This window comes from Geotrypetes seraphini, chromosome 1 (genome assembly GCF_902459505.1).
Source record: "Geotrypetes seraphini chromosome 1, aGeoSer1.1, whole genome shotgun sequence".
Taxonomy (NCBI): Eukaryota; Metazoa; Chordata; class Amphibia; order Gymnophiona; family Dermophiidae; genus Geotrypetes; species Geotrypetes seraphini.
Genome location: NC_047084.1, coordinates 360,253,702 through 360,265,891, shown reverse-complemented (window position 1 = coordinate 360,265,891; position 12,190 = coordinate 360,253,702). Strand labels below are relative to the sequence as shown.

The 12,190-nt window shown below is 51.0% G+C and overlaps 1 protein-coding gene across 4 annotated transcripts in view; it reads right to left on the bottom strand.

The window, feature by feature from the left end:
* UBA6 (ubiquitin like modifier activating enzyme 6) overlaps positions 1–12,190 on the bottom strand; it is a 328,373-nt gene that overhangs the window by 190,509 nt on the left and 125,674 nt on the right. The gene's annotated exons all lie outside the window — the stretch shown is intronic.

Genomic DNA, 12,190 nt, shown 5'->3' with positions numbered 1-12,190 from the left:
CCAGCCGAGCCACAGCCGCTGTTCTTCAATTCTCCCCGGCCCTAGAAAAATACTAGAACCCGCAGCAAAAACCAAAAACTGCCCGCGCAACAGCCCCAACAACAACAACAACAGACAGGGTGGGGACCTCTACTGGTCTGGAGAAGCTAAAAGAAAGTAAATTAGCAGGTAAGAACCTAATTTCTCCTTCTTTAGCACTCTCCAGACCAGTAGAGGTTAACTTTACGATTGGGACGTACCAAAGCAGTCCCTCTCACGGGCGGGACCCCCGAAGGGCCGATACCAGAACACGCTCACCGAACACCGCGTCCCGACGCGCCTGAACATCTACCCGATAATGCCGAACAAATGAATGCAAGGAGGACCAAACCGCAGCCTTACAAATATCCACCGGAGGCACGAGCGACGACTCAGCCCAAGAAGCCGCCTGACCCCTAGTGGAATGAGCCTTGAGAAACTCCGGAACCGGCTTCTGACTCAGAAGATAAGCGGAAGCGATCGTCTCCTTGATCCAGCGCGCAATAGTAGCCTTAGAAGCGCCAGCCCCCCGACGAGGACCCGCCAGAAGCACAAAGAGATGATCGGAGCTCCGAAAATCCCGGGTCCGCTGCACATAAGCATGGAGGACCCGACCGACATCCAACTTGCGCAGCTGTCGTTGCTCAGAAGAACCCTCCCGACTACCCAAGACCGGGAGGACCACCGATTGATTGACATGAAAAGGAGAAACTACCTTCGGCAGAAAGGAAGGAACAGGCCGCAAAACAACCCGCTCCTTTGAAAACTCCAGGAAGGGAGCCCTACAAGAGAAAGCCTGTAGCTCCGACACCCGTCTAGCGGAAGTAATGGCCACCAAAAAGACCGACTTCAGCGTAAGGTCCTTCAACGAACAGCCATCCAACGGCTCGAAAGGAGGGCGCACTAGAACAGAGAGAACCAGATTGAGATCCCAAGAGGGAATCGAGGGCCTTATGGGAGGCCTGAGCAACTTGGCCGCCCTAAGAAAGCGAATCACATCAGGAATGGCTGACAAACGCTGACCTGTCACCAGCCCCCGAAAAGCCGACAGGGCCGCCAGATGAACCCGAAGAGAAGACCAGGCCAGGCCCCTATCCAGGCCATCCTGCAAAAACTCTAGAATGTTAGGCAGAGAAGCGCGAAAGGAGACCACTCCCCGCGCTCGGCACCATTCCTCAAAAAGACGCCAAACCCGTACATAAGCCCGAGAGGTAGAAAGCCTCCGGGACCCCAAAAGTGTAGAGATCACCTTGTCGGAATATCCCTTCTTACTCAGGCGGCCCCTTTCAAGAGCCAAGCCGTAAGACAAAAGGGAGACGGGTCGAACATGGGAATGGGACCCTGCGCCAGAAGATCGCACTCGAGAGGCAGAGGAAGAGGATCCGCCACCAGATGCCTCACCAGATCCGCATACCACGGACGACGAGGCCAATCCGGAGCCACCAAGACCACCAGCCCCGGATGGCGAACAATGCGAAGCAGTACTCTGCCTACTAATGGCCAAGGAGGGAACACATACAACAGCCCCTCCGTTGGCCACGGTTGGACCAGAGCATCCAGACCCTCGGCCAGACCGTCCCTGCGACGACTGAAGAAGCGGGGTACTTTGGCGTTGCCACTTGTAGCCATCAGATCCATCAGGGGCTGCCCCCAAGCATGCACTAGCAACTGAAACGCCTCGGCGCCGAGACACCACTCTCCCGGATCCAAGAAGTGACGACTGAGGAAGTCCGCCTGAACGTTTTCTACCCCGGCAATGTGAGAGGCCGAGAGGTCCAGAAGATGCGACTCCGCCCAAACCATGAGCCGAGCCGCCTCCTGCGCCACCAGAGTGCTCTTGGTGCCCCCCTGACGATTGACATAAGCCACCGCCGTGGCATTGTCCGACAGGACTCTGACCGACTTGCCCAACAAAAGGGAGTGGAAAGCCAACAGCGCCAGCCGGACCGCCCTGGTCTCCAACACGTTGATCGACCAGGAGGCCTCCTCCGTGGACCAGGTTCCCTGAGCAGAGTGACCCAGACACTGGGCCCCCCAACCCAGGAGACTCGCATCCGTAAGGAGCACCGTCCACTGCGGAAGATCCAGACCCACCCCCTGAACTAGGTGAGGGGTCCGGAGCCACCAACGCAGACTGCAGCGCGCCAAGCCTCGCAGGGGAACCGGAACATCCATCCCGTGCCTCTGGGGAGACCACCTCCGGAGCAGAGCATACTGAAGAGGACGCATGTGGGCCCGCGCCCACCTCACCACGTCCAGGGACGCCGCCATCGACCCCAGGACCTGGAGGAAATCTCGCGCCCGAGGACACCGGGACGCCAAAAGCAGGCGAATCTGAGACTGCAATTTGCTCACCCGGGCCTCTGGGAGGAAGACCTTCCCCAAGGAGGTGTCGAACAGCACCCCGAGGTACTCCAGACGCTGAGCCGGAACCAACCGACTCTTGGAAAGGTTGACCACCCAGCCCAGCGACCGGAGAAACTCCACCACCCGAGCCGTAACCCGGTAGCTTTCCTGCAACGACTTGGCCCGAATTAACCAGTCGTCCAGGTAGGGGTGTACCAGAATGCCCTCCGACCGCAAGGCTGCCGCGACGACCACCATCACCTTGGTGAACGTCCGGGGAGCCGTGGCCAGCCCAAAGGGAAGCGCACAGAACTGATAGTGCCGACCCAAGATCGCAAAGCGCAGGAAACGCTGATGAGAGGTCCGAATAGGAACATGCAAGTAGGCCTCCGTCAGATCGAGAGAAGTGAGAAACTCCCCCGGCTGAACCGCCAGAATGACCGACCGCAGCGTTTCCATACGGAAAGAGGGAACCTTGAGAGCCCTGTTGACCCCTTTCAAATCGAGGATGGGCCGAAAAGTCCCCTCCTTCTTGGGCACCACAAAGTAAATGGAGTACCTGCCCGTGCCCCACTCCGGGGGGGGCACCGGAACTACTGCCCTGAGATCTAGCAAGCGCTGAAGGGTCTGGCGAAAAGCCTGCTTCTTCCCCGGAGTCTGACACGGAGAAGCGAGGAAAAAATCCGGCAGAGAGCGGGCGAACTCCAGGGCATAACCGTCCCGCACCACCTCCAGGACCCACTGATCGGACGTGATCTCGGCCCATTTGGGAAAAAAGTCGCGCAGCCGGGCCCCCACCGGAACCAAGGGGGGCGCCGGCAAGGCGTCATTGTGCAGGACGGGAAGCGGGGGAACCGGCGGAGGGGTTCCCTGCCCCCCGACGGGCCCCCCGAAAGGGCTGCATGCGCTGGAAGAACCGACCCCGGGAAAACCCCGGAGACTGGAAAGAAGCAGCCCCACGCCCAGGGCGATACTTGCGAAATTCCCGCAAACGCCCCCGGGCCGCACCCCCCCGAGACGCCGGGCGGGCACGGTCCTCCGGCAAACGGGGAACTTTCGAGTCCGACAGAGTCTGAATTAACTTATCCAAGTCCTCTCTAAATAAAAACGACCCCCGAAAGGGAAATTTAGTAAGCTTAGCTTTGGACGCAGCATCCGCCGCCCAAGCGCGCAGCCACAACACACGCCTTGCGGCCACGCCAAAAGCCATGGACTTAGCCGAGATCCGCACCAAGTCATACAGAGCATCCGAGAGGAATGAGGCAGCCATCTCAATCTTTGCTACCTCCTGATCCACCAGAGACCAGTCGTCAGACTCTCGATCCAAGACCCGCTCCGCCCACCGAAACACGGCGCGAGCGACCAGTCCCCCACAAATAGCCGCCTGGACCCCAAAGGCAGAGACTTGAAAATTTTGCTTAAGGATGGTCTCCAATTTGCGCTCCTCAGAGTCCCGCAAGGCAGAACCGCCCTCAACAGGCACGGTATGCCGCTTGGAAATAGCCGAGACCACCGCATCCACGACTGGCGAAGCTAACGTAGCCCGATCCCCTTCAGGAATGGGATACAGGCGAGCCATGCTGCGCGCCAGCCGAAACGGCGTCTCCGGCGTTTTCCACTGCTCAAGAATAATATCCCGAATATCCTGATGCATAGGAAAAGAGCGGGAAACGGAACGGATCCCTCGTAACAGAGGGTCCCCCACACGCGGAGTCTCCGGCGGCGCGTCCTCAAAACGCAAAGCCGAAGAAACCTGTTGAATAAGGTCAGGCAGCTCATCTCTCTGAAAAAGGCGCACCACGGACGCCTCGTCACTGGAGAACGGGAAACCCGACAACCCGCCGCCAGCTTCCGTCCCCTCCAGAGGGTCCTGGAATTCCTCAGAAGGGTCCAGGTCCTCCTCCATACCGACACGTTCCTCCGACCACAAATCCTCGTCCCACGACACCCGCGGACGCTTGGACAAGAGAGGCGGCGGAGGGGACGTCACGTCAGACGAGAGAGGCAAAGCCGCAGGGAGCGCGGAGGAAACCCCACCCCCCGAGACCCCCTGGGCGCAACCGGGACCCCCAGCCGCCTGAAAATAGGCTTTGCATAATGAAAAGAAAAAATCAGGGGAAAAACCCCCCGAGGGTCCCAAGGGACTCCCTGCCACAGCAGGGGACCCAGCAGAAACCTGCCCCTGCTTAGACAAAACAGGGGGAAGGTCACCTGAGGTGGAAGACAAAATGGAGGGGCCAGACAGAGAAGATGGCGTCTTTCCCGCCAAAACAGCTCCCTCCACAGCCTGAAGCGGCTGAGAGACCTGAATAGTCTCAGCCGCTAAAACAGGCAAGCCGGCATCAGCTGTCAAAATATCAGCTGAGAGGGAATCCTCTAAAACCCGACCGTCGGCGGCTCGGGGAATCCCTCCGTGGGCGGACGGAGAAGACCGGGCTTCTCCACCGTTCCCTGCCGACTCGCGAGGCACCATCGGCGGGGAGCTCTGGGCGCCTGCAGCCGCTGCCGACGGAGCTCCTCCACCGCACCGGCCTGAACACCGCTTGCACAGGCCGGCCGCGAGTGCCTCGCGTCTGGAGCACAATGAGCACTTTTTCCCTTTAGAAGTGCTCATTGCTCCATACGCGACCTAGCTGTAAAAAAGTGCCGGTTAGTTGAAAAAATACAGTAAAATACAGTTTTCTTAAAGGGATACAACCCTCCAGACCAGCACTACCTCAGGATTTTTTTTTTTTTTTTTTTTTTTACAGAACAGACTCCACAGGCTCTCGAAGCAATATGCCTTGCTTGATTTAGGGGGCAAGGCTTACTGCTGAGGCTCCTCTAAAAAAATATGGGGAGGTGGAGGAAGTGGGGGGAGGGACCCCGCTCGTGACCCGCCGGGTTTGACACCCCCGAGGTCGGACGAACCCCCAAACAGAGTCCGTCCAAGCTCCGTCCGGCTAAAAACAGGGACAATAAACCTCTAAACAAATTCCAACAGCCCTACCAAGGGAGATGGGTACAGATCACTCAACACCTGCTGGAGACTGAAAGAAGACTGAGGGAAATAGAGAGGAGGGGCTAGGATATACTGTCCCAAAGTTTTGTTTTCAGTCTCCACCTGCTGGTCATGATTAGATATATACCCAATCGTAAAGTTAACCTCTACTGGTCTGGAGAGTGCTAAAGAACATCATTTTACATATTGCTACTCTCCCCAGCCAGAAATGACTCATTCTATGCCAGCTATCCAAATCATTTGATAAATCCTGAAAGAGGTTTCCACAATTCAGCTGATATAATCGTGAAAGATCAGACGGGATTTTTATCCCTAAATATTGTTATGTAAGATTCTGCCCAGGCAAAGGGGAGGGAACTCTGCAGTTGTGATACAATTAAGTTATCCAGATTTACATTCAGGCACTCTGATTTTGAAGCATTCATTTTGAATCCTGATAGTAACCCATATTCTGTTAACACTTGTACTGTGCATGAAGTGATCCCACTGGATCCCCAATTGTCAACAAAATATCATCTGCAAATAATGAAATTTTATGTTCTTCCCTTGCAATATTAACCCTTTTAATACTTGAATGATACCTAATTGTTGCAGCTAGCAGTTCCATTACTAATGCAAATAGAATTGGAGATAGGGGACACCCTTGACGTGTACCCCTATATAATGGAAACACCTCTGAATATCCCCCATTTATTTTTATTCTAGCTGTTGGATTAGAATAGAAGGCCGATATCCATTGTCTCATATTAGAATCGAATCCATAATACTCAAGAGTTTGAAACAAAAATCCCCACTCCACCCTGTCGAACGTTTTCTCAGTGTCGACAGTTAACAATACAAATGGAGTATTATGTTTAACCCACTACATGATTTCAATTGTTCATTTAATATTATCTCCAGTGGATCAACCTGGAACAAATCCCGCTTGATCTTCACATACCAATTGGTCCAAAACCTTATTGATTCTAGTCGCCAGTATCTTTGCTAATATTTTAGCATCGATACTTAAAGAAATAGGCCTAAATGAACTACATAAGGACAGGTCTTTCCTCGGTTTTGGTATGACTAACTCCTACTTCCAGCATAGATTGTGGAATTTCACTCTTTTTTAGGATATCATTAAATATGTCTTGTAATATTGGAGATAATATACCTATAAATTGTTAATAAAATCTTGCTGTAATGCCATCTAGGCCTGGAGCTTTCCCTGATGGTAAGGATCTAATAGCTCCTTGTATTTCTTCCATTGATATCTCCTTTTCATTCTGATCATTTTGATCTCTCTAATTTTTTTTATGGTGACTTTTCTAAATATTGCAATGCTAGCTGGTAATCATGTTTTACTTCTGATATATATATAAAACATTGAGAAGCTATCCCTCAGCTCACCTATTTCAGATATTACCTGACCATTTGTATTTTTCAGGTGTGTAATAAATGTTAGGGATCTCTTTGCCTTATTTCCCTCCTCAAAAAATGAACGTTAAGCTAATTTAAATTCATATTGCACCTTATCCACCCATAATTGTTTTAAATTTGTTTGTGTTAATTCTAACTTAATTTTTAAAGAATCTGTTGGTGTTTTAATAAATTGTTCTTCTAATTCTCTAAGTAGTATCCGTAGCCGAGTGTCATTTTGAGTTTTTTGTCTTTTCATTCTAGCAGCCTATTTCAATAAATGGCCTCTAATAAAAGCTTTAAAGTCATCCCATACCGCACTCAAAGCCACTTCAGATGTATTATTTATAATGAAGTACTCCAAAATGAGTTGATTTAATTCTGCTAATATTGCCTCATTATTTAATACACTTTCATTTTGTCTCCAAATTCCTTTATATTCAATGACAGAACCACTGGTGCATGGTCTGACCACAACTGAGCCTCTATTTCTACCTTCTTCATATCTGAGGCAAGATGCTTTTCCAAAAAAAATAAAATTAAATTTATGAGTATATATTGTATACATGGGAATAATACATAAATTGAGATTTCCCAGGGTGCCCTAGCCTCCATGTATCAAACAATCCCAAATTTTTCAACATCCCTTGTAATTCTTTCCGATCTTTTCTACAATAATTAGTCCTCCCAGTATTATCTAATGGAGGGAATAAAGTTACATTAAATTCTCCCCCTACTATCCATAATCCAGTGGGCATACTCATCATCTTATCTTGTAATAACTGAAAAAAAACTCGCTGGTTTTCATTTGGTGCATATAAAGATACATGAAGTATCAAAAATCTACCTTCCACATCTATATAGTGTTCTATAATTGAGGCCTAAATTTTCCCTGAGATCATAATAGCCACCCCGGAGATTTTCTTAAGTGGATATGATACTACTTTACAAATAGGAAAATGCTTAGTATTCAATAAATGCAGATGTTTTTTCTTCAAATGTGTTTCCTGAATCAAACATATTGATGCTTTTAATTGCAACGCCTCCTTTACCAAACATTTTCTTAAGGGAGAATTCAGGCCTCTAACATTTATAGTTATCACATTCAACTCAGACATCTCAGTATTGCTTTTACCCCACCTCTAACCTTCCCATTATAACATTAGATATCCCTTTCATACCTACACTCATCATTCTCCCATCACATCCATACTTAAAATCACACAGCCACAAAACCAATTCAAACTTCCCCCCCATTCTACCCATACCTTCACCATTCTCTCCCCCCAAGCACCTCTCCCCTTCCTCCCTATCACTTGTCTCCAAGACATCTCTCCTACTGCCAGTGCCGCACTCCTGAGGGGACACTGGAACAACTGTTTTGAGATCTAGCAAGCGCTGAAGGGTCTGGCGAAAGGCCAGCGTCTTCCATGCTGCCTGGCACGGAGAGGCTAGATATGATCTGGCAGAGAGCGGGCAAACTCTAGAGCATAACCGTCCCACACCACCTCCAGGACCCACTGATCGGATGGGATCTGGGCCCATTTGGGACAAAAGGTCACGCAGCCAGGCACCCACCGGAACCAACAGTGGCGCTGACAACGAGTCATTGTGCAGGACGGGTAGCGGGGGAACTGGCGGAGGGATTCCCAGTCCCCCGACGGGCCCACCGAAAGGACTGCATGTGCTAATAAAACCGACCCCGAGAAAACCCGGAAGCCTGGAAAGTAGCAGCCCCACGCCCAGGGCGATACTTGCGGAACTCCTGCAAAAGCCCGCAGGCAGTGCCACCCCAAGACGCTGGGCGGGCATGGTCCTCAAGCAGGCGAGGCACCTTAGAGTCCGTCAGAGTCTGAACCAACTTGTCTAAGTCCTCTCCAAACAAAAAAGACCCCTGAAAGGGAAATATGGTAAGCTGAGTTTTGGATGCGGCATCCGCCGACCAAGTACAAAGCCACAAGGTACATGCGCGGCCACTCCAAAAGCCAGAGACATAGCCGAAGTCCGCACCAAGTCATAGAGAGCATCCGAGAGGAATGAGGTAGCCATCTCAATCTTTGCCACCTCCTGATCCACCAAGGACCAGTCATCTGACTCATGATCCAGGACACACTCAGCCCACCAAAATACGGCGCGAGCCACCAGCCCACCCCCCAAATAGCCGTCTGGACCCCCAAGGCAGAGACATCAAAATTCTGCTTAAGAATGGTCTCCAACTTATGCTCCTCAGAGTCCCGTAAGGCAGAACAGCCTTCAACAGGCATGGTATGCCGCTTAGAAATCGCTGAGATCACCGTGTCCACCACTGGTGACTTTAAAGTAGCCTTATCCACCTCCTGGATGGGATACCAAAGAGCCAATGGTGTGCGCTAATCGAAACGGCGCCTCCGGTGTATTCCACTGTGCCAGTACAATATCCCGAAAATCCTGATGCAGAGGAAAATAGCGAGAAACAGTACAGATCCCCCTTAGAAGAGGGTCCCCCACACAAAGGGTCTCCGGTGGCGCTTCCTCAAAACGCAGCACCGAGGACACCTGCTTAAACAGGTCTGGGAACTCATCCCTCTGAAAAAGGCACACCACGGACACCTTGTTGCCGGAAGGCGGGAAACCCAACGCGCCGCCGCCAGCAGCCGTCCCCTCGGGAGGATACTGGAATTCCTAAAAAGGGTCCAGGTCCTCAGTCAGGCCAACACGTTTCTCTGACCACCAATCCGCAGATGAGAGAGGAGGAAGAGGGGACGCCAAAGGAGAAGAAGGAGGCAAAGCCACAGGGGCTGCAGAGGGAACCCACCCTCCGAACCCCCCTGGGCGCATGTGGGACCCCTAGCCACCTGAAAATAGGCCCTGCACAAAGAAAAATGTAAATCAGGGGAAAACCCCCCCGAGGGTCCCATGGGACTCCCTGCTACAGCAGGGGACCCAGCTGAAACCTGCCCCTGTGTTTCCAATATAGGGGGAAGATCACCTGAGGTTGCAGGCAAAATGGAGGGGCCAGACAGAGAAAATGGCGAAATTCCCATAAAAAACATCCCTTCCTGGGCCTGTAGCAGCTGGGAAGCCTGAACAGTCCTAGCCGCTAAAGCAGGCAAGCTGGCATCAGCTGTTAAAAAAAAAAAAAATCAGCTGAGAGGGAATCCTTTGTCCCCTGACCGTCGGTAGTCAATGGAATCCCTCCGTGGGCGATTGAAGAAAACCAGGCCTCCCCACTGCTCCCTGCCGACTCGCAAGGCACTATCAGCGGGGAGCTCTGGGCGCCTGCAGCTGCTGCCGACGGAGCTCCAATACCGAACCAGCCCAAACAGCAGTTTTCAGGCCGGCCGCAAGTGCCTCGCGTCTGGACCAAATTGTGCTCCACTCCCCCTGAGAAGGGCTCAATTGCTCCATACGTGACCTAGCTAGAAGAAAAGTGCTGGTTAGTACAAAAATACAGTAAAATACAGTAAAGTTAAAGGGAAGCAACCCTTCAGACTGGCACTACCTTATGATTTTTTTTTTCCCCAGAACAGACTCCACAGGCTCTCAAAGCAATATGCCTTGCTTGATTTAGGGGGCCAGGCTTACTGCTGAGGCTCCTCTAAAAAAATGTGGGGAGGTGGAGGAAATGGGAGGAAGGACCCCGCTCGAGACCCACTGGGTTTGACACCCTTGAGGTAGGACAGACCCCCATACAGGGCCCACCCAAACTCAATCTGTCCAAAAACAGGGATTAGAAACCCCTAAACAAATTCCAACAGCCCTACCAAGGGAGATGGGTACAGCTCACTCAACACCTGCTGGAGACTGAAAGAAGACTGATAGGAATAGGGGAAGGTATCTCTTATGTACTATTCCACAGTTTTGTTTTCAGTCTCCACTTGCTGGTCATGATTGGGATATATACTCACTTGTAAAGATTAACTGTCTGTAGAGTGCTAATGAAAAGACAATTTAATGTAATTATTGGACAGACTAGATGGACCATTCAAGTCTTTATCTGCTGTCATTTACTATGTCCTATGGGGGGACAGAGGAAAGATGAAGCAGGACTTGGGGAAGGATAGGGACACAGAAGGGAAATGCTAGACATGAGGACATCAAAGGATCAGGGAGACAGGGGTAATAGGGATACAGAATAGAGATGTGGGCAGGAGAAGGGAGAATGTTGAACATGCGTGAAGCACAGATACAAGAACACAAAGGGAAGATGGATGATGGATATTGTAGCCACACTGCAGCCCTTGGCCGGGACTCTACAGTGCCTCTAGTGGCCACCAACAGTACACTAGCGTGCCACTCAGACTGGATTTTCAAAGGAACTTAATCAAAACACAAACACAGTTGTTTGTATGGCAATAATGCAAAATTTACTGTCAAAATAAAGTTCAGAATGGCATAAAGTTCAAAGCAACAAACAAATGTTCAAAACTGGAAACAAAACAAGGCCAGAGGAAAACTCTGGCAGCCTTCAGGATTTCTATTCCTAATGAAACAGTCCTCTCTGAGATTCACACTCTCACAGAGCAGCTTTATAATATAGCTTCCTTTTCTCCCAAGTCTGCTCCTCAGCAGGGCTTAGGTAAGTCCAGTTCATAGCATCCAAAAACAGTTCCCAGATATATGCCTTTTCACTCTAATCTCTAGGGCAAATACATCCAAAATAAAGCCTCCAGCCCAAAATTGTAGCAGGGCTGGGTAAAGAGGAGTCCACTAAGTTTGCTTTTCAAAAGCACACAGAACAGCTTTCAAAATTCCCACACGGTTAGTAGCAAACTTTTCCCCATTCACTCTTATTATATCAAACAATTGTGCAGTTCCGAAAAGTCTTTGAAAGTGACTAGGAGCAGGTAAAGAACCTAGCTACAAAATAGGAGTTAAAAAAAAACGCAAAAAACAACTCACAGTGGTTCAGCTCAGGCTCAGCTAATTGTCACTCCCACGTCCATCAGTTCCATGGCTCCACATACCTCTTCAGGGAAAGCTCCATTTGTACCTCCATGACAGTCTCATCATCGGCTACTGGAAATTCTGAGGGCATTCCTGCTTCCTCAACCTCCATGGGGTTACAGCCATTACCACTGCTTGAGCCAGGCAGATCCTCGGTAGGGAGAACCTTAAGCTTCTTCCCTAACCTGTCTAAAAGCTTGTGGAGCCCTGCTGGCTTTTCAAGGGGAAGAACACGCCCTGCTCTACCCGAATCAGCAGGTATCTGCTCCTCTCTCTGGCTCCCCCGGTGGTGGCCTAGATAATAGGACTTTGGCTTGCTTCCAGGTCCTGCTTTTCTCTGGCTCTCCTGGGTCCTAGCTCTGCTGTGTTCCCGAGGTTTGTGAGGAATTTTCCCAGCCCCTGACTCTGGATGGTTAGTAGGCTCCGGGAAATCCACAAAGTGACAGGGCCGGGCCCTGGGCATCCCCTTTCCTACCGGCACCTCAAGGACCTTGGCAGGCA